The sequence below is a fragment of the Miscanthus floridulus genome, chromosome 3 (assembly GCF_019320115.1).
Source record: "Miscanthus floridulus cultivar M001 chromosome 3, ASM1932011v1, whole genome shotgun sequence".
Lineage (NCBI taxonomy): Eukaryota > Viridiplantae > Streptophyta > Magnoliopsida > Poales > Poaceae > Miscanthus > Miscanthus floridulus.
Window position 1 is genome coordinate 58768296 of NC_089582.1, and position 26153 is coordinate 58794448.

Genomic DNA, 26153 nt, shown 5'->3' on the forward strand with positions numbered 1-26153 from the left:
TGGAGACTTTGTGTTCATCCTTGAGAGTGTTTAGGAGTCCTCTAACTCACATATGCTTGATAGTGATTATCTAATTATGTGAGTGAGTGATTCTACTGTAATTGCATTGTGAGGTTCCATCGAGTGGCACTAGATGATCGAGTTGCAAGACGGTAGAGCTTGTTACTCTTGGAGGTTGTCACCTCCTAGACGGCTTGGTGGTGGTCTCCGTTGAAGCCTGCAAGAAGCTTATGCAGTGCACCAGGGAAAAGCTTTGTGAGGAGCATTGTGCTCGTCCCGTGGGAGCCATGAAGAGCAACTCTAGTTGAGCGTGTCATTGAGCTACCCTCACTTTCGAGGTAGGTTCTTACGGTGCCCGATGTGTGGGTTTGACAGGTGATGCCAATTTGCCGTCGAACCACCAAGTGAGCGATCGACACAACGGGGACTAGCGTGTTGGTAAACACGTGAACCTCGAGAGAAAAATCACCGTGACAACTTTGTTCTTCCTGTTGGTTTGCATCCTCGTTACACAAGCTTGTAATGACTTTCATATACATTATGCTTATGTAGTTGCTCTTGTAATTAGTTTACTTGTGTAGCATACTAGTTACCTTCTTGCTTATATAGCATATAAGTAGCTCCCTTGCGTGGCTAATTTGGTTTATGTAACCTTGTTAGTCACATTGCTTAGTTTGTATAGCTAAATATTTACGCTCTCTAATTAGGCATTGATTGCCTTGTTATTGAGCATTGCTAGTGAGCTTAGTTAGCTTTGCACTTTTACTTACTAGCATGTGTAGGAGCTCTCTTATTTGCTTAAAGTACTAGTGGCATAGGTCTGTGTGACCTTACTTCTAGAATTGGTTAAGTGAGCTCTAACATGCCCGGTACCTTAATTAGAATCTTTACAAGATGCTAGAGAACATAGATAGAGGAATATAGTCTTGACTAGACCAATACATTTAATTCCGCACTTGTTTCGCTTACCCGACGCGATTAGAATTTAGTAACGACTATTCACCCCCCTCTAGTTGTCATCTCGACCTTACACATAGGTATCATTATTTTGATTCTAGGTAATTTTTTTCTTGATTCAAATTCAAATTGCAGTTCTTTCTTTCTTTTATATTCCACGACCCTTTCAAAGTGCTTAAGAAATCGGATTATATCAAAATAAGATTTAAAATGTCACTTCAGGTCACTATTTAGACTCTCGCTGAGTTGTGTACTTCTCATCCCTAATATGAACACATCTTTCATATAACATTCGGCTCATTTTTCTCTTACCTTGTATATACTATCTAACCAAGTTTGTTTTTTTTGCCTTTGACCTCATGATGTTAAATGCATCTTCAAATGTTGCTTCATCTTCATATTCATACATACACGCACTAAAATCAGAGAGAGTACTTGGTTCTTTATTGCTGTCTTCTACTTCCTGTTTGGGAGATACACCTGATTCCTCATCATCTGGTTCAGCTAGATGCTTGACAGCATTCTGCATAATGTGAAAAGTGCACAAACCATGCCATGCTTCTAAAAAGACTTCCTTAACTGCTTTTCCCATTGCATAATCATGATCAGTATATATTGTTTTAGGTTGCTTGTCATTATGAGCTCTCAGGAAGGTCTCAAATAGCCACTTGAAAGATTCAAATATCTCATCGTACATGAGAACAACACCAAAAACCACTGTTTCCCTGAAATGGTTGAACCCAACAAATACGCCAAAAGGCCTACTCTTCTTGTTTGTACCAAAAGTAGTATCAAAACTGACAACATCACCAAAATATGCATAGTCAGTGAGCATTTTAGCATCAACCTAGAATATGTTTGCAATCTGTTCTTTCCGGTCCATCTACAATGCATATTGAAATGATGGGTTCTCGGTAATTTTTCTCTAAAAATACATAAGCATGCTTCCTGCTTGACCATATGCCATCTCCCGTTGTCGCTTGACCCGTAAATAGTTCTTGTGGTCTCGAAGAGTGTAACTGAAATTAACTGAGCCACCAACTTAGATGCAAGCCAACTCATGAGCAGCTTTGGGCCTAATTCCTGCATCGTCAGCCGTCTCAATATTAAAACCTTGTAACTCTGAAATTTTCCTTTGGGACGCCATCAAAGGTGAGGTTTGTGGCAGCTGAAGGGGTATGATTATGTTCCAAAAATAGATCAGTCACTTTATAATTTCCTTTTTTCTTGTCCATTATAAGTCCCGCGCGAACTTGACAGTTGGTTCTAGTTTTAGCTCTTGGGCACTTTGTTAGATGATTTCTTTTATCTAGCTTTCTATAACCCTCATTTGCACAAACATACCTACAGGAACTAACCTTTCCATCTAACTTTCTTTTGTTTGTATGCATTTTCCTCACCTCAAAGCCTTTCTGACCCCATAGCTAATCCAAAACATCCAAGGCTCATCTATAGTGCTGAACTCCATTCTAACTTGAGGTAAAAGACTAGGAAACAAACCCTCCCTACAAAAAAATAGATAAAGATGACATGATATTAGCGCGGCGAACTGAACAACTACAATCTATTCCTAAATTAGTTGGACCACAGAAAAACAATCATGGCATTACACACCTATTTTATTTCATCTTAAATATGCAAATTTTATTTTCATTCAAGCAAGTTGATGTTCCCTTCAAGCTTCCGTATCAGATCTCCTTCAATCGATCAATTTCAGAAAAATCCAGTGACGGAGGAAAAAAATTCAAATTAGAACAACACTTTAAGTACGGAGCAAGAAGATCAAGAGATGACGTGAGTGCATAAGGCCACCTGCTTACCCATCGAGAGCACCATAGCAGTAGAACTCCGATCCCGGCGCCCACCCTTTCCACTCTCGCGCCAAAAACGTAGCCCCGGCGCCAAAGTGTCGAGTAGTCACGCTAGAACCAAAATACCGCTGCTCTGTCATACGTGAAGGGCTGTGCTGGTATTGGGCCGAAGCCCAGCGAGCTGAGGGACAGCTAGGGATGAAAACGGATCAGATACGGACAGATATCACCGATATTACATTTGTTTTCATATTTCTGTCCGGATTCGGATTCGAATACGGAGAGTGTCAACTATGTCGGATATGATATGATTGGATATCGACATCATAAATATGCGATTTGAGTATTCGGATACGGATACGGTATCGGATGTTAGACATCCGGACTCGGATACGGATAGATCTCAACCCCTCTAAATGGATTCGGTTTCGAATACGGTCGAAAAATATCCATACCGTTTTCATCCCTAGGGACAGCGCATATTCTCCTTATCACCGTTAGATACAAATGAGAGGCCAAATGTTCAGCAACCATAGAGAGAAGTTATGTGGCCAACTGCAGACGATCTCGTTCCCGCCTACGCGCGGCGCAAGCGAAACCGCGATGAGCCCGATGCGGAGAGGATTGGGGAAAGAACGCTCGGTGGGAGATTTCGAAAAAAGGGTTTGCGCGTTTCGGATGCTACTTTGCGGACCCATTCGCGCTGGTGTATGCCCAAATAGCAGCACAGATCTTAAAACAAAATCAACGGTCTAGAATTTGACCGATAAAAAGCCACAAAATCTGTCGACAGAAATATAGCAAAACTCATATTTTATTTCAGATTTTTTCCACGTATAATTTAAGGATGTCTTGTGTCCAAATTTAATATAAGCCCTCTCGCCTTCAGAAAAAAAAATAATGTGCTCGAGCGTGCCGTTTGGTGTCCCAATCGCAACTTGCACCTTCCTGGGCTCCCGGCTCTGGCCCCGTTCGCGTGCCCTTTGAAGGGTCGAGATGGCGGACTAAAGGGGGGTGAATAGTCTTTTCTAAAATTAATTGCGTCGACTAACCGAAACAAGTGCAGAATTAAGACGATCTGTCTAGCCAAGACTACACCCCTCTATCTATGTTCTCTAGCACCTTCCAAAGATACTAATTAAGCAACAAAGGTGCCGGGCTAGTTAGAGCTCACCTAACCAATTCTAGAAGCAAGGTCACACAAACCTATGCCGCTAGTACTTTAAGCAACAAGGGAGCTCCTACACAAGCTAGTAAGCAAAAGCACAAAGCCACCTAAGCTTACTAGCAATGCTCAATAACAAGGCAACCAATGCCAAATTAGAGAGCGCAATTACTTAGCTATACAAACTAAGCAATGTGACTAACAAGGTTACACAAACCAAATTAGCCACGCAAGGGAGCTACTTCTATGCTACACAAGCAAGAAGGTAACTAGCAAGCTACACAAGCTAACTAATTATAAAAGCAATAACACAAGCTCAATGTATATAAAAGTAATCGTAAGCTTGTGTAACGAGGATGCAAACCAACGGGAAGAACAAGGTTGACACGATGATTTTTCTTTCGAGGTTCACATGTTTGCCAACACGCTAGTTCCTGTTGTGTCGACCGCTCACTTGGTGGTTCGGCGGCTCATTAGCATCACCCACCAAGCCCGTACGTCGGGTGCCACAAGAACCTACCCCTTGAATGAGGGTAGCTCAATGACACGCTTTACTAAAGTTGCTCTTTGCGACTCCCACGGGGCGAGCACAATTGCCCCCTCACAAGCACTTCTCCAGAGCACCGTACAAGCTTCTTGCGGGCTTCGACGGAGACCACCACCAAGCTGTCTAGGAGGTGGCAACCTCCAAGAGTAACAAGCACCACCGGCTTGCAACTCGATCACCTAGTGCCACTCGATGCAACCTCATGATGCAATCGCACTAGAATCGCTCACTCACACAATCAAATGATCACTATCAAGTATGTGTGAGATGGAGGGCTCCCAAGCACTACTACACAAGCCACCAAGGCTCTAGTGTGCTCTCCTACTGGTCCAAGGCTGACCATGGCTTCTATTTATAACCCCACGAACAAATAGAGCCATTACCCCTTCACTGGGCGTTTTTCGGGCTGATCGGACGCAGCACCGGACGCTGCACCGGACGCACCGACCGTGCATACCAGACGTGTCCGGTCGTTATATCGGATGTGTCCGGTAGCTGCCAGACCGCCACGTGTCCGACCGTTGCCTCCAATGGCTCTCTGATGCGATGACCGGACGCTCAGCACGAAACGATCGGACGCTCAGCCGCTGAGTCCGGTCGAGTCCAGTAAGCCTCTAGGGCCGACCGGACGTGTCTGTTAGAAACTGACCGGACGCTGAGCCTCAGCGTCCGGTCAAGTCCAGTAAGCACCCATGGACGACCAGACACGTTTGGTCACATCAGACCGGACGCTGCCAGCGTCTGATCGACTGCACTGCCAAACACTGCTTACTCTGACTCACACCGGACGCGTCCGGTGTGGTGATCGGACGCGTCCGATCGCTAAGTACGTCGCCAAATACCGGATGTGTCCGGTCACCATACCAGACACGTCTAGTCACTCTGTAACCAGTGCGACTTACTCGTTTTCATCACCAACTTCTTCTCCTTTGCAAATATGCCAACACCACCAAGTGTACACCATCATGTGTATTTGTGTTAGCATTTTCACAATCATTTTTCAAAGGATTAGCCACTCCAACTTGCCACGCCACCCAATCCTAGCGACGATGTAAAGTTAGATTACTCGAGTGGCACTAGATGACCGATATGCAAACAAGTTTGCCCCTCTTGATAGTACGGCCATCTATCCTAAACCCGATCATAAACTTCTCTACACACCTATGACCGGTGAAATGAAATGCCCTAGGTTATACCTTTGCCTTGCGCATTCCATTCCATCTCCTCCAATGTTGATGCAACACATGCACCAACATGATCAACAATGATATGATCCACTTCATATCATCACGTGATCATATTGGTTCATCGATCTTGACTTTACTTGCTTTTCACTGTTGCCTTCGTCCATCGACGCCAAGTCTTGCTCAAGCTTCACCGCCACGTGGTCCATCGCTCCAAAGCCTTCGACTTGCCCTTTACGCTTGCAACCGGTCCATCAAGCCAAGTCCTGTCTTGATCTTCTCCACCTTGATCACATGACTTAATGTCATGTCTCATGTGCAATGAGCTCCTTCATCTTCACATGTGTGAGCTTTGCAACATCTCTAAGCCATTTTTACCTTCATGGCATATGTTGCTCACACACATGTATCTGTGGACTAATCACCTATGTATCTCACATAAACACAATTAGTCCACCTAGGTTGTCACTCAATTACCAAAACCACACAAGGACCTTTCAATCTCCCCCTTTTTGGTAATTGATGACAACTCTACAAAGATATGGAAATTAAGCTCGTTTGGATTCATGTTGCTTGCCCAAGCAATTTTACCATGTGAAAATGATTTTGGACAAGTACTACAAACCTAAAATGGTAGTATTAGCTCCCCCTATATATGTGCTAGAGTGTTTGATTTGAAGGTCGCACATATGCATAGATTAAAAATGTGGGAGAGTAATTACTACCGGATGATGCTAAGATGTATAGAATAAACCTTTGAAGCGTGTACCAATTGGAGTTGCACCTTTAAGTTCATCCTTAGCACCATGGTTAGCTAGATATCACTTGGAAATAAAAGCACTAGATACCTTGTGAGATCAACATTAAAACCAAGGTACTAGCATTACTTGAAAAACATACCAAGTGTCTAGCTATCATCCTATGCATGCTAGTTATCAAATCATCATTCGAGTTCTACAACTAGCATACACCACACAAGCATGCATATTGAATTTGAAAGCTTATGCAATGCAAGCAGGCACATGAATATGCACATTTCAAATGCAATCAATCTAAGTTCATGAGCTTGCTCCCTCTACTTGTGTGCTTCTCTTATCCAAGAAATTATGATCCATCTCTTTTCTCCAATGTTGCTCCCTCTTTGTTAATATTCATGCCCAACCTCCTAAGCTTTCATATCTTATCTCTCCCATTGCACAATTTATCTCTCCCCCTTATAGAGGCTTTCATATCTTTGTACAATCTTTCCCCCTTTGTCATCAATTTCCATAAAAGGTGTGCTTCTTATTGATGCAAAGGTATACATTTGGGGTAGATGGTTGAGGCTTGAATCTTGCATTTTTTATGGACATCACTTGATTGTTGGAATGACTCTACTTGTAGATACCACTTGTAACTTATACCACTTGTATCTTGTGTAGGGCTTCTTGAAATACCACATGTAGGATCTTTGATCTTGATAGCAATTTGTGGTATATCTCCCCCTATGTGATAGCATGGGTCATCCATTTGATACACTTGAGCATTTGTAGTTGAGGGATGCATTCTTTATTTGATGATCACTTAAAGTTGAGGATCACTTGTGGAACCATCGTCTTGCATGATTGATACTATGTATAGATACCACTTGTAGGAAGTGAATACCATTTGAAAGAATCTTCTAGTATGGAACCACTTGTTTGATTTATCAATAAAGACCATTTCTTGAACATTTGCTATCTTCATGAGTACCACTTATAGGATATCACTTGTGAGTTGATCTAGACATCACTTATGAAATCTTGATGAAATACTTGAGTCTAGATACCATTTGAAACAAACAAACTAGATATCCATTTGCATTGTTGTCTTGTGCTTGTACTCTTATCACTATCATGAGCTTCTATGGTTGACTTGAACTAAATTGATTTGCCTAAGCTTTCAAGTCTGATTTGAACCAATGACAAGCTTCTTCACACCTCTTGCAAGGGTTATCTTGCCAATGTTGTACTTGTCACTTGTTAGCAATCTAAATTAGATCAAGTACTTGGGATCACTAGCTCATGAACAAATTCATATACTAACCACTAGATCAAGTAATCATTCAAATAATAGTGGTAGGCTATGAATTTAAACATTTCATTTGTTATGCATGATCCTATGAAGCATATACTATATGCACTAACCGCATACTAGTAAGGGATGAAATGATCATGCATATTACAATGATACCTTTGTTATGTTGGAGTAGAGGATAGTCACATAGATTCTAATTCATTACTCTAATAGCAATATGAAGTCCAATTATAAGCTTGGTGAAGACCAATAGATACCATGTTGAATTTCATTCTTCACCCATATGAATTGAATACCACTTATGATCAAGTGCATTTTCTTGTTGTGGTTGACTTGCTTTATCTTTTGATCTTTGCTTGCATGAGAGCATCAGTTTGAGAATACCACTTGAAATATTATGACTAGCTCTCTTTTGGGTGTTGCTTGCTTTTCTTGATCAACCCTTTTGATTGCTTCAACTAAGCATCTCAAATGTTCCTCGGATCACCACTTCCGTGTTAGCCTTCCAAGTACCACACTTGGTTCACCTACACATAGGCGACAAGCCCTTACACTAGGGAGAAGTGACCTCTCTCCAAGAACCATTGTTGACACTCACTTGAAATAACTTGATTGATTGATCCAAGTGATGGACTTAACTTGATGAGTAACCTTGATTCCTTCTTTAAGTCCTTTTATTTCTTCTTGTTTGAGTTCTTTTCTTTTTACCAAATGATTTTCAATAGTCACTAGAACTTAACTTTCAACTTCATCTTGAGTTTGATCTTGATCTTCCAATTTGAGTACCAAATATGTGCAAAATACACTCCACAATCAAAATAGCCTTGTACTCATATCTTGTCATGCTTCTAGATCATCTCAAAACTAAACTTAGGTACCTCAAACACTTGTAAACATGTTTCCAACTTGAGGACCTTTCAATCAAAGTGACTCTAGATCAATCCAACATTTGTCACTTTTCTGACAGATTTTGTACCCTTCAAAGAAATAAGCATATCTCCCAAAGTATAAATCCAAATACCACAAAATTTGGTGGAGATGTTCTTTACTAAGTTATCTAGCAGCTGTAAAAATTTGAGCTTCATTTGACTTCTAGATTGCTGCCACATTTCAATTCTTCCACCACTGCTACATGCTGAAAACTGCTGCACTATAGCTGACAAGAACCACTCCAAAACCGAAGAATTTCTTATCCAATTCTCATGAAACTTTTACAGCATCTTATAACATAAGTCTAGAGCATGTACACCAATTTTCATGCCAATCCAATAAGTTTTGATTTCTCAAACGTGGCTAAGATCATAGCTAGCTCAGATTTTGCAATATAGGACAGATTTCAACAATTGAGTTATACTTCATCAAATGTGAATCAAACTTGACACTAACTTGTTTGAATACTTCCGTAAGACATATATCCATTCAAACCTCTTACTAAATGTCATCTTATAAACTTATCCAACACAAATCAATCCAAACTTGATTACTAAGCAATTATCCATTCAATCGATTTATAGCAAGCAACATTGCATATTTTATCCAATTCAATCAACTCATATGCACCCAAATGAAATGATCAACAAGAGATATACCTTGGTTAGCTCATGATCATCCAACTAGCAAGCTTCAACTCAAATATTTGCAAGCCATCAAATAATATCCAATGAATCACCAACAACTTGAATTATAGCACTTGTATATTGATAGCACTTAGACTTCACTCAATTTTCTCTTGGCATTGGGTTAGGATGTGCACTAAGCTTCATAACTTGTTTCAACATATGATGAACAATGTGAGATCAATTGAATCAAGTCTCCAATGCCGATGGTACCTACAATCAATCATCCACTTTTTGATGGTACCCAAACAAGTTTGGGTCCTCTCAAGTTAGGAGCAACATACTTAGGCATAGCCTTAGTATGAATAGCGAGATATTTTGCAATAGCAACTATAGAGGTACCATTACCATCCTTTCTAAGCACATTATTATCAACAATTGAAATAGGCTTAGAAATGTCACCTAGGGGACATGAATGTGCCATGTGTCCCCTTTCCTGGCATGAGTAGCACTTTCTTTTTCCTTGAGCCTTCTCTTCTTTGCTCATGTGGTGCTTCTCATTGCCTTGCCTCTTATGGATTGCTTGAGCCTTCTTCTCAAGCTTGGCAGGACACTTAGAGGCAAAGTGTCCCATATTTCTACACTTGAAGCACTTTATGTGAGCATAATCTTCATTCTCATCTTCATTCTTGCTCATCATCTTGGCATCTTGAGTTTGCATTAGATGCCTTGCCTTTCCACCCCTTCTTGTTTTCTTCTTCTTTATTATTAAATCACCACCATCTTCATGGATGATCTTGATTTGAACTTGGGGTATCTTCTCTTGCTCAACTTGTGGCTTTGGTTGAGGCTTCACTTGTTGCTTCACCAATTGCTTGGTTGGGCACATTGAGGTAAGATGACCCCAAGTGCGGCACTTGAAGTACTTGACATGTTTTAGCCTCTCTTCTTCTTTCTTCAACTTGAGATTTTCTTCATTTAGGCAACTATTTGCAAGATGTCCTACTTCATGGCACTTGAAGCACATGAAATGAGAGAGCTTCTCTTGTTCTTGCTTCTTCATTTCTCTTTCATATCTTCTCTTGCCCCGTCTTTTGCCCTTGATCTTGCTCTTGTTGAAGCCAATGCCACCTATGTCATTGTGGCTTTTTTGATGATTGACTTTGCTAGTCATGAAGCTGACTCCACTCTTGTCACCAAAGTTTCTTTGAGTCTTCAACATATGCTCAAAGGTGACTTGAGAGTTGTAGCACCTCTCTAACTTGTTGCTCAATTTCTTCACTTCACTTTTGAGCTTAATGTTCTCCTTCAAAATGTTAGTCTCATAAGACATGGAAGTAGAACAAGCATCTATATGTGAAGAGCATGGCATATCTAATAAATCATCACAAGAGGTGGATATATGCTTCTTGCCTACATCACAAGGGTTAGCAATAATATGTGATTTATCATTTGATCCATGTGATGAGCTCTCATTATTTTTTAGTTTCTTTGTAAACACTTTAATGAGAGAAGCATATTGTTCTAATAATTCATCATGAGATGCAAGTAGTGTCTCATGATTCAATTTTAGCTCATCAAGTGAAGATTTATAAGCATCAAGTAATTTCTTATGTTCTTCACAAGAGTTCTTTAGAAATGAGTTTTCATTTTTTAAGTTCAATGTTTTAGCTTTCTCATTTTCTAAAGACATGGTCATGCTAGCAAGTCTACTAACAAGCTCATCATATGAATCAACATGATCAACCACATTTTCATTTGTTACCTTGGTGTCACCTCGTGACATGAAGCAATGTGGTGATGTAGGTGGAGAGCTTGTAGTAGCATTTTCATCATGGCTTGAGCATGAACCATTATCACCATCAAGTGTGCATGGGGTAGCATCATCACTTACAACACTTGTGGCATCATCATTAACCTTGTCAAGTGTACTTGTAGTAGATCGATTATCATCATCACTTGACCATGAGGTGTTGCAATCTTTCAAAATCACCAAATTATGATTATGCTCAACACACTCATGCACCTCCTTCTTGGGCTCATCCTCCTTCTTGAATTTGCCATCATTCCATGTGGAGGAATCACCGAAAGTTTCCTTGATGGACTCCAATATCTCACAAGCGGTCCCCTTGTAGTTTACTTGCTTCATCAAATCAAAATGTAAAGCATCCAATAGAAAACAACAAGCATATGCATCAAATTCATAGAGGACTCTTTGAGCTTTGGTTAGAGTTCTATGATCCAAGACATGGGTGAGACCACTAGTGACAACCCACCAAAATTTAGGCCCCTTTGCACGAAAATGATCAAGCATGTGATTTTTCCAAAGTGCAAAGTTTGTGCCATAAAAAATGTGTGCCTCACAAACATCTATCCCATTAGACGCCATCCTCTCGGGTCGGTGAAGACCACAAATGAGAGACTGGGCTTTGATACCACTTGAAGGGTCGAGATGGCGGACTAGAGGGGGGTGAATAGTCTTTTCTAAAATTAATTACGTCGGCTAACCGAAACAAGTGCGGAATTAAGACGATCAGTCTAGCCAAGACTACACCCCTCTATCTATGTTCTCTAGCACCTTCCAAAGATACTAATTAAGCAACAAAGGTGCCGGGCTAGTTAGAGCTCACCTAACCAATTCTAGAAGCAAGGTCACACAAACCTATGCCGCTAGTACTTTAAGCAACAAGGGAGCTCCTACACAAGCTAGTAAGCAAAAGCACAAAGCCACCTAAGCTTACTAGCAATGCTCAATAACAAGGCAACCAATGCCAAATTAGAGAGCGCAATTACTTAGCTATACAAACTAAGCAATGTGACTAACAAGGTTACACAAACCAAATTAGTCACGCAAGGGAGCTACTTGTATGCTACACAAGCAAGAAGGTAACTAGCAAGCTACACAAGCTAACTAATTATAAAAACAACAACACAAGCTTAATGTATATAAAAGTAATCACAAGCTTGTGTAATGGGGATGCAAACCAACGGGAAGAACAAGGTTGACACGATGATTTTTCTCTCGAGGTTCACGTGTTTGCCAACACGCTAGTCCCCGTTGTGTCGACCGCTCACTTGGTGGTTCGGCGGCTAATTGGCATCACCCGCCAAGCCCGCACGTCGGGTGCCATAAGAACCTACCCCTTGAGTGAGGGTAGCTCAATGACACGCTTTACTAAAGTTGCTCTTCGCGACTCCCGCGGGGTGAGCACAAGTGCCCCTCACAAGCACTTCTTCGGAGCGCCACACAAGCTTCTTGCGGGCTTTGACAGAGACCACCACCAAGCCATCTAGGAGGTGGCAACCTCCAAGAGTAACAAGCACCACCGGCTTGCAACTCGATCACCTAGTGCCACTCGATGCAACCTCACGATGCAATCGCACTAGAATCGCTCACTCACACAATTGGATTATCACTATCAAGTATGTGTGAGATGGAGGGCTCCCAAGCACTACTACACAAGCCACCAAGGCTCTAGTGTGCTCTCCTACCGGTCCAAGGCCGACCATGACTTATATTTATAACCCCACGAACAAATAGAGCCGTTACCCCTTCACTGGGCGTTTTTCGGGCCGATTGGACGCTGCACCGGACGCACCAACCGTGCATACCGAACATGTCCGGTCGCTATACCGGACGTGTCCGGTAGCTGCCAGACTGCCACGTGTCCGACCATTGCCTCCAATGGCTCTCTGACACGATGACCGGACGCTCAGCACAAAATGACTGGACGCTCAGCCACTGAGTCCGGTCAAGTCCAGTAAGCCTCCAGGGCCGACCAGACGCGTCTGTTAGAAACTGACCGGACACTGAGCCTCAGCGTCTGGTCGAGTCCAGTAAGCGCCCACAGATGACTGGACGCATTCGGTCACACTGGACCGGACACTGCCAGTGTCTGATCGACTGCACTGCCGAACACTGCTTACTCTGACTCACACCAGACGCGTCCGATGTGGCGACCGAACGCGTCCGATCGCTGAGTACGCCACGAAATACCGGACATGTCCGGTCACCATACCGGACGCGTCCGGTCACTCTGTAACCAGCGTGACTTACTCGTTTTCATCACCAACTTCTTCTCCTTTGCAAATGTGCCAACACCACCAAGTGTACACCATCATGTGTATGTGTGTTAGCATTTTCACAATCATTTTTCAAAGGATTAGCCACTCAACTTGCCACGCCACTCAATCCTAGCGACGATGCAAAGTTAGATCACTCGAGTGGCACTAGATGACCGATATGCAAACAAGTTTGCCCCTCTTGATAGTACGGCCATCTATCCTAAACCCGGTCATAAACTTCTCTACACACCTATGACCGGTGAAATGAAATGCCCTAGGTTATACCTTTGCCTTGCGCATTCCATTTCATCTCCTCCAATGTTGATGCAACACATGCACCAACACGATCAACAATGATATGATCCACTTCATATCATCACGTGATCATATTGGTTCATCGACTTGACTTTACTTGGTTTTCACTGTTGCCTTCGTCCATCGGCGCCAAGTCTTGCTCAAGCTTCACCGCCACGCGGTCCATCGCTCCAAAGCCTTCGACTTGCCCTTCACGCTTGCAACCGGTTCATTAAGCCAAGTCCCATCTTGATCTTCTCCACCTTGATCACATGACTCAATGTCATGTCTCATGTGCAATGAGCTCCTTCATCTTCGCATGTGTGAGCTTTGCAACATCTCCAAGCCATTTTCACTTTCATGGCATATGCTGCTCACACACATGTATCTGTGGACTAATCACCTGTGTATCTCACATAAACATAATTAGTCCACTTAGGTTGTCACTCAATTACCAAAACCACACAAGGACCTTTCACCCTTAAATCCGGTTTGATCCATTTTTTTCATCCGAAACAGTGTTTTTCTCTCACAAATTCGTCCAAAATTCTTGCAAACCATCCAAATTCCTCCAGAACCGTACCATCCGAATGGACGGGGCCTCTTTCTCTCCCTCTCCGTGGCCCCCGCTGCGACAAGTCATTGACTGGTTGGCAGAAATGGCGGAGGCCATAGCCATATCCCTCGCCGCTAAACTCGTCGTGGCACTGTCCCGCGGTGCCGCCGTCGGCGGGGGCCGGATTCAGTGACTTAGCTTCTCCAAGTCACAACGTAACATACCTCCTTGTATCTGCCATTCAATGTGAATCCAAGGGCTGACAATGCTCGCAGGTGATCCAGGCCTAAAGACTACTTTTTTAGGAGCACGCGGGAGCCTCCTCGGCAAAGCGCGCGGACGGACACGTTTTCCCGCGGCCGCGCGGCTCCGCTCTCCTGCCATCGTAGCTCTCGTGTGCTGTGCCATGCCGCGGCGAACCTCAGGCGCCGCCCTAGCCTAGCCATCACGACACGCCTCGTTGCCCTCCCGCGTCGTGCTGCCCCGAGCCCGAGTAGGTCGACACTCGTGGAGGAGCTCTCCAGTGCCGTGCCGCCCCCGCCGAGGAGAAGGTCGAACTCGTGCTGCTGCTTGGGCGCCATCGTGGAGGAGGGTTTAGAGGTCGGCCTTTTCAGTAAGCTTCTCTTATTTCGATGACTTTCACAAATTAAATTTCAGTCGAACAATGCTTATGAATTTTAGATTCAGGGAACCAATTTTAGGTTAAATTGTTCGATTTAGTGATAGGATTATCATCTGCTATAGTTTTATATGCAGTTAATATTTTCGTACACACTGTTATGGTATTGTTTGGGTTACAAAATTAGTTAATGTTTGGATTCGAGAACACAACTTTTGTGCAATTGCGAGTGCTGTGGAAAGGAATGGCATAATTTATCCAGGAGACACCAAAAGTTGGTTTTAGGTTTAGAAATCCAAAGGAGGCTTAGCAATACTGGGTGGCATATGGTGGTCGTATGGGCTTTGATGTGAGGAAAAGGTATACAAATGTGAGTAGCTATGATCGTAAGGTGACTTCATGCAGATATGTTTGTTCCAATGAGGGCCATCGAAGGAAAGGACTAACAGACCATGTGACAAAGTGTTTTAGAGCTGAAACAAGAACTGATTGCAAAGCTCGAATGACTCTCACATTAGATCGAGGGGAAGATAATTATGAAGTCACTGATGTTGTGCTTGAACACAATCACCTCCTTCACTTACCAGAAACTCGCCACTTGATGGCATCGCAAAGAAAAATTTCAGACTTACAAGCATTTGAAATTGATAGAATTAGGCCAAAAGGTGCACATGAGTTGGCTAGTCGTCAAGTTGGTGGACAGCTTAACCTCAGCTACACTTGTCATGATCGCAAAAATTATTTGCAAAGCAAACGACAGAGGGAGTTGGCTTTTGGGCAGGCTGGTAGTATGCTGAAGTATTTTCATGACAAAATCTCCGAGAACCCATCATTCCAATATGCTTTGCAGCTTGATTGTGAGGAGCATATAACCAACATATTCTGGGCTGATGCAAAAATGATCCTTGACTATGCACATTTTGGTGACGTGGTGACATTTGACACTACATTTGGCACAAACAAAGAGTATAGGCCATTTGGTGTTTTTCTTGGGCTCAACCAGTTCAGAGAAACCACTATTTTTGGTGCTGCAATACTCTTTGATGAAATAGAAGACTCTTTTACATGGCTCTTCGAGACTTTTGTAGCTGCACATAATGGAAAACAGCCTAAAACTATTTATATAGATCAAGATGCAGCTATGGGAAAGGCTATAAAAAATGTGTTCACAGAGTCGTACCATGGTTTGTGCACCTTTCACATAATGTAGAATGCTGTCAAACATTTGTCTGCAGCAAAGGGCGAAGATGAGGATGAAGATAAGGGTGAAGAGGAAGATGAAGAATCTCATATTCTCTCTGATTTTAGTGCTTGTATGTATGGCTATGAGGACAAGGCAGAATTTCAAGAAGCATTTGACAATATGTGATCTAAAGTGCGTAAGCAAACTTGGTTAGATAGTATCTACAAGGTGAGAGAAAAGTGGGCTGAATGTTACATGAGAGATGTCTTTAGTTTGGGGTGAGAAGTACACAACTAAGTGAGAGCTTCAATAATTCATTGAAGAACCATTTGAAATCAGATTTTGATATTGTTAGATTTTTGAAGTACTTTGAGAGAACAGTGGAAGAAAAAAGAGATAAGAAATTGAAATCTAAATTTGAAGCAAGGAAAAAGATACCAAGAATGCGAATGTGCACACCTATGTTGGTGCAAGCAAGCAAAGTGTACACTCCTGTTATATTTGAAGCTTTCTAGAGTGAATATGAAAGATCCATGGCTGCATGCTCTTGGCTGTTGGATGGATATAACATATATGGTGTTTCTATTGGTAATTTAAGTGGTGATATAAGTTTTGAGGAAGAGCGGATAGTGACAGGTGATCCTTTCAACCAAACAGCTTCATGTAGTTGTGGAATGTTCAATAGGACAGGAATATTGTGTGCACATGACTTGAAAGATCTTGATTTAATGAATGTAAAAATATTGCCAACTCATTATGTTTTAAAGAGATGGACTAGAGAAGCACGCAATGGAAGTATACAAGATAGGCAAGGAAGAAGAGTTTTAGAAAATCCAAGACATGAAGCTCAACTCAATTACAAGTGTTTGTCTTATAAATTTTTGAATTTGGCATATAAAGCAGCTAGCTCTCCAGAATGTTGTTTGCCATTACACAATGCATTGGATTGCCTTGGTACACAGCTGGAGGAAAAACTAAATGTTTCTTCTAGTGTCATGAATGAAAAATCATGCAATGACCAAGAAAATGTTGAGCCAAATGTGCAATAAAGAGATGACTTGCTTAGTGCTGCACAATTGAAGAAAAAGGACATTCAGTCCAAAAACTCAAGGCGAAAGAGAACTTGGATCGATAAGTTACACAAGGTGAGGCGCAAGTCGACTAAATCTTCTGTGGCAACAAAGAAGACAACAAAGGTGTGTTGCAGCTACAATTTTAATATTTCTATATGTACTGCAATCTGTAAACTAAGTAGTTGACATCTCTGTATGTTGCTTTTTTAGATCAATCTCTATATGTTGCTGTTATCCTAAACTAATTATATGTGCTTCATTGGCAGCAGCAAAAGAAAAAAGGTGATATAGAGCCTCAAGTAGAACTGGAACATGATGGCAACAACAAAGAAGTTGAGCTTCAAGAGTACGCTGTTATTGGGAATTTTACCTAGCTCATAACAGCTCCAACTTTGACAAATGTGGAGCTTCCAGATCTGTTCTAGCTTCTAAAGCTAGTTAGATAGTATTTTGGACATTGTTGACTATAGTATTTTGTGGGATAACTATAGCATTTTGTGTAGTATGTCACAATGCCAATCAATACAAATGTAAGTAGTTCATGGTTGCTTTTAAGCACTTGATTAGCCATGTCTTGCTGCTACTGTTAGGAAGCACCAAGCAATAGCATAATTGAATTGCTCCAGTGACTTGTTTGTCAGTCCAAGGCTAATATTTGGATAATCAGTACTCAGTGACTTGCTTGTCAATTGAAGCCTAATATATTTGAATGATTTAGTGTTATGCACATGCTCTTTTTTTCTTGTGCTATATTTGTTAGCACTAACAGCAGCTGGGAAGTATATCACTGATTGATTAATTCCTACTATTATTGTTGCGAAGGTCTGTCTTCGCAGTTGAGAAAAAAAAAGGCTAAGTTGTGCGCTGGGTCACTGCAATCATTGTCACTCTTGATTTATGCGGGACGGCAGCTAAGTTACGTTGTGACTTGTGACCGACAAGCTAAGTCGCTGAATCCAGCTCCGCCGTCGGCCTCGCACCCCTGTTGGGCATCGGCTCTGAAATCTCCGCTGCCGCTCGGGACCTCGATCTCCTCCGCGCCTTCCTCCGGTTCGCCGACTCCTGCCACGGCACGGACGCCCTCGCCGCTGCGTGGGTCAAGCAGGTCCGCGACGCTGCCTTCGAGCTGGAGGACGTAGCGGAGGAGTGGTGCTACCTCTCCGGCCACGTCCGCGCACGGGACTGGGTCCACGTCAGGGCCTGGTTCGCCCTCTTGAAGCGGCTGCGCAAGGCACGGGACAAGCTTTCCCGCCTGTCCGCCGCCAAGGAGCAGTTCGGGATCCGCCCCGCCGACGGCCCCGCGCCTCCCGCCGTCTCCATGACCAGGCAGATTCTGGCGGCAAGTTCGCACTTCGTGGAGAAAGAGGAAGTCGTCGGCTTCTCCGCGCACGAGACGCTGCTGCTGGGGTGGTTGGTCGAGGACTCAGTCGGAGCCACGGCGGACCCTGGTTGCCGTGCTGGGGATGGGCGGCGTCGGCAAGACCACCCTCGCCACGCGCGTGTTCAAACAAGTGGCAACAAGCCAGTTCGATTGCGCCGCGTGGGTGTCCGTCTCTCAGGGCTTCACCATGGACGATCTCCTCAACAAGATCCTAAAAGAGCTGCACCGCGACGCCGGCGCGCGCGGTGCGCACGGACCCGGCGGGAGCAATGGGGACACGGACTACAGGTCGCTCGTGGCGGCCGTGCGTGGCCATCTGGGAAACAAGAGGTACCTTGTGGTGCTGGACGACGTCTGGGACTCCCACCTGTGGGACAAGCTCCGCCATGCGTTCCTGGACGATGAGATCGGGAGCCGGGTCGTCATCACCACGCGCAGCGGAGACGTGGCCAAGGCCGCGGCAACTGAGAGGATCATGGTGCTGGAGTCTCTGCCGAGGCATGAGCAATGTTTTAAATAGCGGGCTAAGCCTCTTAGCGGCAGCCTCTCTAAAAGGCTAAGAAAGGCTATAGCGAGCTAAATAGCGGGCTAAGTCATTTAGCGTCTGGACAAAAAATATGTCAAACATCATGTAATTTTACACATAATAAAGATATAGAAGATGAAAACATTACAAATACCAATAGGGACAGATAGTTCAAAGTCTTACTAACACATTACATCAAAGTTCATAGTTCATAAATGATACATTATACATCACATAGGGACATACGTGAGTTCAAAGTTCATACAAAGGTGGAAATGAAAGCCCAGGCCAAATAGCGGCCCTAAATGAACCACAATTTAGCGGAATTAGCGCACTATTAGCAGCTAATAGCAGGAAAAATCGTTTAGCGTTAAAATCCTGGTAGCTTAGCATTGGTCTTCCAGATCCGCTAAATAGCGCTATAGCGTCTGCTATAGCGCGCTATTTAAAACTTTGGGCATGAGGCCTGGACCTTGTTCTGCAACGTGGCATTTAGAGAGGTGTCGGCAGGACGTGCCCGAAGCACCTTACCGAGCTTGCAACCAATATGCTGGAGCGATGCCGCGGCCTGCCTCTGGCGATCGTCTCCGTAGGCAACCTCCTCGCGCTCAAGGACAGGACAGAGTTCGCGTGGAGGAATGTCCGTGACAGCCTCGTGTGGGACAGGAGAAGCTTCGGGATAGGGGAAGCGGCGAGCATACTAAGCCTGAGCATCGATGACCTGCCACACCACCTCAAGAAATGCTTCCTGAGCTGCAGCGTTTACCCCGAGGACTTGTGGATCAAGCGCAAGATACTCATCAGGAAGTGGGTTGCGCAGGGCTGCGTCCAGGATAAACCAGGCCAGTGTACAGCAGAGGATGTCTCAGATCACTACTTGGACCAGCTGGTCCAACGCAGCCTGATGTAGCCCGTTGCCAGGAACGAGTTTGGCCGTGCCAAGCGGTGCCTCATTCATGACCTTATCAGGGAGTTGATTATCCACAGGTCCAAAGAAGAGGAAGGCTTCTTTCAGTTTGCAAAGTGCAAGAAGATAACAACGGACGATCACGACGTCAGAATCCGACATCTCGCATCAGACAGATGCGAAGATGTGGACTCTCGGCATGTTCAGCAGGTGCCCATGCTTCGCTCCTTCAATGCGTTTGGGTCAGAGCTGAATGCTTCGTTCCTATCTCGCTTCAGGCTCTTGACTGTGCTAAACCTCTGGTTCGTCGAGATGAATAAGTTACCCAGCTCAGTGACCAATCTTCACAACCTGCGATATCTTGGTGTCCGAGACACTCTCATTGAGGAGATTCCAAAGGATCTGGGAAAGTTGCAGAATCTACAAATTTTGGATTCCAAGTTTTCCATGTTCCAAAGGCTACCAAGCAGCATAGCACAACTGAAGAACCTGCGCCACCTGATAGTTTTAAAGCGTGAGACAAGTGATTTCTTGAAGCCGTATCCTGGCACGGCAGTTGGGGTTCCTGACGGGCTAGAAAACCTGGCCAGCCTGCAGACACTCAAGTATGTCGAAGCTGATAAGAAGATGGTTCGATCGTTAGCAAAGCTAGAGCAGATGAGGAGCTTGGAGATATCTGTCATTGATGCAAGCTTTGCCGCTGACTTGTCATCGTCAATCTCTAGAATGAGCTTCCTTCTGCGCTTGGGGGTCGCAATTAAACCTGGAGTTGACGCAGTACTGGATCTCGAATCAATTTCTCGACCACCATTGAAACTACAAAAACTGGCTCTCACTGGCAGATTGGCAAGAGGGAAGCTGCCACCATGGATCTGCTCCCTCACTAGCCTCGTGCAGTTAAGGTTGTGTGGTTGCCAAATTGCGCAAGGCTCACTCGTGCTCCGCTGCCCTTCCTAGGCTGGTAAATTTCAGCCTCATCGGTGCATACCATGACAAAGACATGATCTTCACCGAAGGTAGTTTTCCTACACTGCGGAAACTCACTTTGGAGGACTTGCCTAACCTTAGTCACATAGCGTTTCAACAAGGATGCCTTATGGACCTACGTGATCTGGCGCTTGGCCATTGCACTGAACTGACTGAAACACCTCTAGGAATGGAGAACCTCAAGCATATCCAAAACATGGAATTGTTTGGCATGCCATCAGAGTTTGTGGGTAAGCTGAAGGAACATAATAGTGATGCTGAGTATCACAATCCGGCCAGTTCAGATTTTTATCAGGCGCCAAGGTTTTTGAGGCTTATTAGATTTGTAGAAAGAAATAGGTGAAGGAGGTTCCTACTTCCTAGTCTATCTTGATTAGCAATAAGAACAACCTGTTACCTGTAAGCTGCAGATCATCTTCTTTGTCACGTTTGCCTTTGACTTCATAGTTATAGAAAAACTATCACTTGGCTCGAATTTCTTAGTAACTGATGACAAGGTTTTATTTTTCTTTTCTCGATCACACAAAAAGTTTGCGTATCTTTGTATCAAGATACAGAAAAAGTTCAATACAACACGCCTTAACGATGTCCTAGGTGGTCATAAGAGATACATATGGACGCTCGGACCCTCCCTACACTACTGGATTCAGGTTCTTTGCCGAGTGTCTGAGGCACTCGGCAAAGGCCAGATTGCACTCGACAAAGCCTTTGCCGAGTGCGACACTCGGCAAAGAACACACAACAAAAAATTGATCGGCAAAGCCCTCTTTGCCGAGTGTCTTTTATCGGGCACTCGGCAAAGAAAAGCAACCGTCACGGCGCCGGTCCCGTTGACGGTCACTTTGCCGAGTGCCAACCGGGCAGGCACTCAGCAAAGATTTTTTATTTTTTTTAAAAATTCTTTGTCGAGTGCCAACCCTTTAGGTACTTGGCAAAGAGTTTTTATTTTTTTTTATAAAATTTCTTTGCCGAGTGCCAACCTTCATGCACTCGGCAAAGATTTTTTATTTTTTTTTAAAAAAATTCTTTGCCGAGTGCCCCTGTCCGGCACTCGGCAAAGTTTGAATTTTTTTAATTTCTTTGCCGAGTGCCCTCTGCCCGACACTCGGCAAAGTTTGATTTTTTTTAATTTCTTTGCCGAGTGTCATCTGTCCGGCACTCAGCAAAGTTTGAATTTTTTATAAAAAAATTCCTTTGCCGAGTGTCGTCTGTCCGGCACTCGGTAAAGTTTGAATTTTTTTTTAAAAAAATTTCTTTGCCGAGTGCCCTCTGTCCGGCACTCGACAAAGTTTGAATTTTTTTTTAAAAAAATTCTTTGCCGAGTGCCCTCTGTCCGGCACTCGGCAAAGTTTGAATTTTTTTTAAAAACATTCTTTGCCGAGTGTCATGGTCACAGCACTCGGTAAAGCTAGAAAAATTGTTTTCTGGACACCAATTTTTCCAGCTTTGCCGAGTGCTGTGACCATTGCACTCGGCAAAGTGACCCAAAACTGCAATTTTTAATTTTTTTTACATTCCATCATGATAAATAAATTCATACAAACATATATCACATATATATCTCATTCATCACATATATATCTCATCCATCACACACATATATATATATATATATATATATATATATATATATATATATATATATATATATATATATATATATATATCTCATCCATCACATATATCTCATCTATCCACATATCCATCCGCACATATCACATCCATCACAATATATATCACATATATAATAATAAGTGCTCAAGTCTATCCAAATAAATACACGAATCCATCAAAGTCCACAAGTGCATCACAAGTATATCACAAAGTGAAGAACAAATGAAAAAAATACAACGTGCACTCATCTCGGCCAAGACGACTATGGTGAAGGCCCAGCTCCATCATTCGGAGATGCATAAGGTGGATTATTCGAACCACCATCAGATGGAGACTGCACAAAGGAGAAAAGATTGCATGTGAAACAAGATTATTTGGATAGCTAATCTAGGAAGGTAGATGCTATAAAAGTAAAGCACAAGCGAAAGTAAAAAACTTTTATACTCATAGGAGTAGCTGTAGCTGTAGGACGCGGAGGCGAAGGTGGAACCAACAGCCTAGGTGGTAGAGAGAAGCCCACACGTTGCCCAAGTCCTTATAGGAACTCCGTAATATCCGTCAGCCTCTGCGCCTGGGCTTGCCACTCGGCCCACTCAGCCTCCAGCTGGGCCGCCATCCTCTGCTGCCCGGCCTCCAGCTCCTGACGTTGCCTCATTTCTTGTTTCAGCCGGGCCTGCAATATTTCACTCCAATGTTTCAGTAATGCAAAGCTAATTAAGGTGTGTAAATATCAATGTATGACGAGTAAAATAGGAATAACCTCGAGTGCGTCGACCCGGTGCTGTGCAGGAGGTCGGCCGTGTGCGAATGGCCGGGCTCTCGCTCGTGCTCCATGCTCAGATCTGGGAGAGAGAGGGAGTAGAGGCCGTGTCGATGACGCCGTCGCCAAGCCAGAACCGCCCATACTTCTTGCCTTGCCCCGCCCTCATGATGGCCTCTCCATCGAAGTCCTGCGTGCTCAGATCGTGGTCTGACCCATGGAGCGACCTCGCCACCTCAGTGTACTCACTGATGCGGGAGTGGACGCTCGGGTTCGTGTATGCCTCGGGCGGGTCCTCCAGGTTGAAGGAGACGTCGTACGTCGCCTTGCCCTTGTGGGCCATACACCATGCCTAGAAGTCCGAGCAAGCCTGGCTACTATGTGACGCCAACTGGGAGAAAGACAACACGATGATTAGAAATCAGGCAGAACTGAGCGTCATAATAGATAAATGAATTCGTGTACCCATGCTTGTTTGTATCCGGCGAGGCTGCGGCTGCCTTGATGGTGTGCTGGACCTTGCATATGCAAATAACGGTCCTGAACATCCCTGTGCATCTTGAGGTACTCCTCCATGAACCACCTGTCCACCATCATCGCCCAGCACTCGGGATACGCTTGGCACCACCAGGGAATCATCTACACGCCATCAAGTATTGGACATATAAGAAGATCAAATTAAACCAACTTAATCTCAAAACGAATCAATATTGATGTTCTTCATTTACCTCAAGGTACTGCTCCCGAGTCAGCTGCATCTCTCTTGCGTCTTTCTTTGTTTTCCTCTCTCCAAGCTTCGACCCATAGTAGGTTACGATGGCCTGGATGCGCACCTCGTGATGCATGTCGGAGACGAGTTTTTTACAGGCTTTGGTAGTCACCTGCTCCGCCCTAGCCTCAAATCCCTCCTCACATCTGTAATAAGTCTGCATACAAAAGCGATGTATCCATTCATTATTTCAAGAAAAGTCTGCAATGTTGTGCGAGGGAGACTTACCCAAAGCTCTGCCTTCACCCGCGCCGCCTTGTTGGGGTACTCCGCATCGGTGGCGATGGCGTAGTGGTCAAACGAGTAGGCCGGCTCCATCTTCGATGCATACGTGACAATGCCGAGGAAGTGTTGCCTACACAGAAGACCCATCCGTTGACTAGCCATGCGTTACCACCCGACACAACCACCCAGTTCCTGCACAAGTGATTAAGAAAAATTATTAGTTTTTTTTCATCATATCATATGAAGTAGTGGTGATAACATATAAAGTTACTTACTTTTGCCCTTCAGGGCGAATCACTGGGCGTTGGTGAGGAAGCGGAACATATGGAAGGCTCACGGGACCTCGCAAGTAGACACTCGAAGAGGAGTCGGAGGAAGTAGAACCCGTGCCTGCCGCCTCCAACTCATCGTCCTCATGCGGCCCCTCCTCCTCATCTGTCTACTGAACCAGCTCATCATTCGACTCGTCCACGGGCGCCACCTCCTCCTCCGGCTCCTCCTCACGCGGCATGGGAGGAGATGGCCCCCTCCTGCGTCTGGCAGTCCTCCTCCTCCTATCCGGTCCCTCCACCACCTCCTGCAGCCAGCGTTGTCTTTGGTATATCGAGTTCACAGACCTATGATGGTCGCCCGCCATCTTTGTTCAATCACCTGCAACAAAAAAGAAAAACAAGATGTAATTAGAAATAGGTGAAAAAATGAACAAAACATAATTACAAAAACATAGTAATACATGTATTAGAAATATTTGCAAAAATGAACAAAAAATAATTACAAAAAATATAGTATTACATGTATTAGAAATAATCTTCATGATTGAGATTAGCTGGATCATAGGTCTCGTCATCACTATCAATATTGTCCAACTCATCAACACTATCTGAAGGAGGAATGTTGTCTTCATTGTCATTACCTAAATGTAATCGCTCAAGCATTTGTATGTCCCTCAGATTTCGCACCTCGTCTCCAGCGTCCTCGTCATCATCCCTTTCATTGTCTACTTCCATTCCTATCTCTTCGGTTAAGTCTATATCAAACCTTCCTTGTAATCCCTCTTCTTGATAGAACTCTCTATCATATGTGTTTGGGTTGAAGTTGTAATCTTCATCGTTTGGGACAGGTAGTTTACCGTGTGGCGATACCTTGTGCACAATAGACCAACCCTTAAGATGCTCGGCGTCTTTGCACGCGTATGACGTATAATAAACCTGGACGGCCTGTTGAGCCACAATGTAGACATCTTTTCCTGGATAGACAAAATCCTACCGAATCTCGACTAGCCCAAGCTTAGGGGTCCATCTCGTTACTCCCAGATGAAACCAGTGGCATTTGAATATGATAGGAGTAAGAGGTTTGGAACCATAGAATGATAGTTCGTAGATTTCTTCAATTCTTCCATAATAGTCGAGTCCATCAGTGCCGGACGTAACAACTCTGCTGTTTGTGGTTTTTTGATTGGACCGACTCTGCTCGTAGCTTGCTGTGTGAAAACGATATCCATTCATGTCATAACTGGTAAATGACTTGACCCTAACGGCACAGCCGTTTGCAGCCTGTCTCAGCTCGTCACTTATAGACGCATCAGTTTGGGCTTTCTGTTTGAACCAACAAATGAAATCAGGGCTCCCTAGTCCCGCACCCCGTGAAAGAAGAGTATCATTTTCTTGTGGGGTAGGTTGCCTTGATCCATGCCAGGATTGATGAAGAAATTCTCTATACCAACGAGAAACAAGGGGGTTGGACGAAGAAACAAGGACATACGGCGAAATGAAACAAGTTCGTTCAGAACTTACCCAATGAACGGTTGCACCTCGACAAGGTTGGTCAACACATATAGCATGATACTACGCCACTCTTCATTTTTCAATTGCTTAGTGGTCGATGCACTTGCGCTTCCGAGTTGCCCTTGGAAAAGGCTG

At 43.9% G+C, this 26153-nt stretch overlaps 3 pseudogenes; 2 read left to right on the forward strand and 1 right to left on the reverse strand.

Moving 5' to 3' along the window:
* Nucleotides 1-1254: 1254 nt before the first annotated feature.
* On the reverse strand, nt 1255-2908 carry LOC136543782 (protein FAR1-RELATED SEQUENCE 5-like; annotated as a pseudogene).
* Nucleotides 2909-14293: 11385 nt separating this feature from the next.
* Nucleotides 14294-21209, forward strand: LOC136543783 (disease resistance protein RPM1-like; annotated as a pseudogene).
* On the forward strand, nt 15054-17490 carry LOC136542893 (protein FAR1-RELATED SEQUENCE 5-like; annotated as a pseudogene).
* Nucleotides 21210-26153: the final 4944 nt, after the last annotated feature.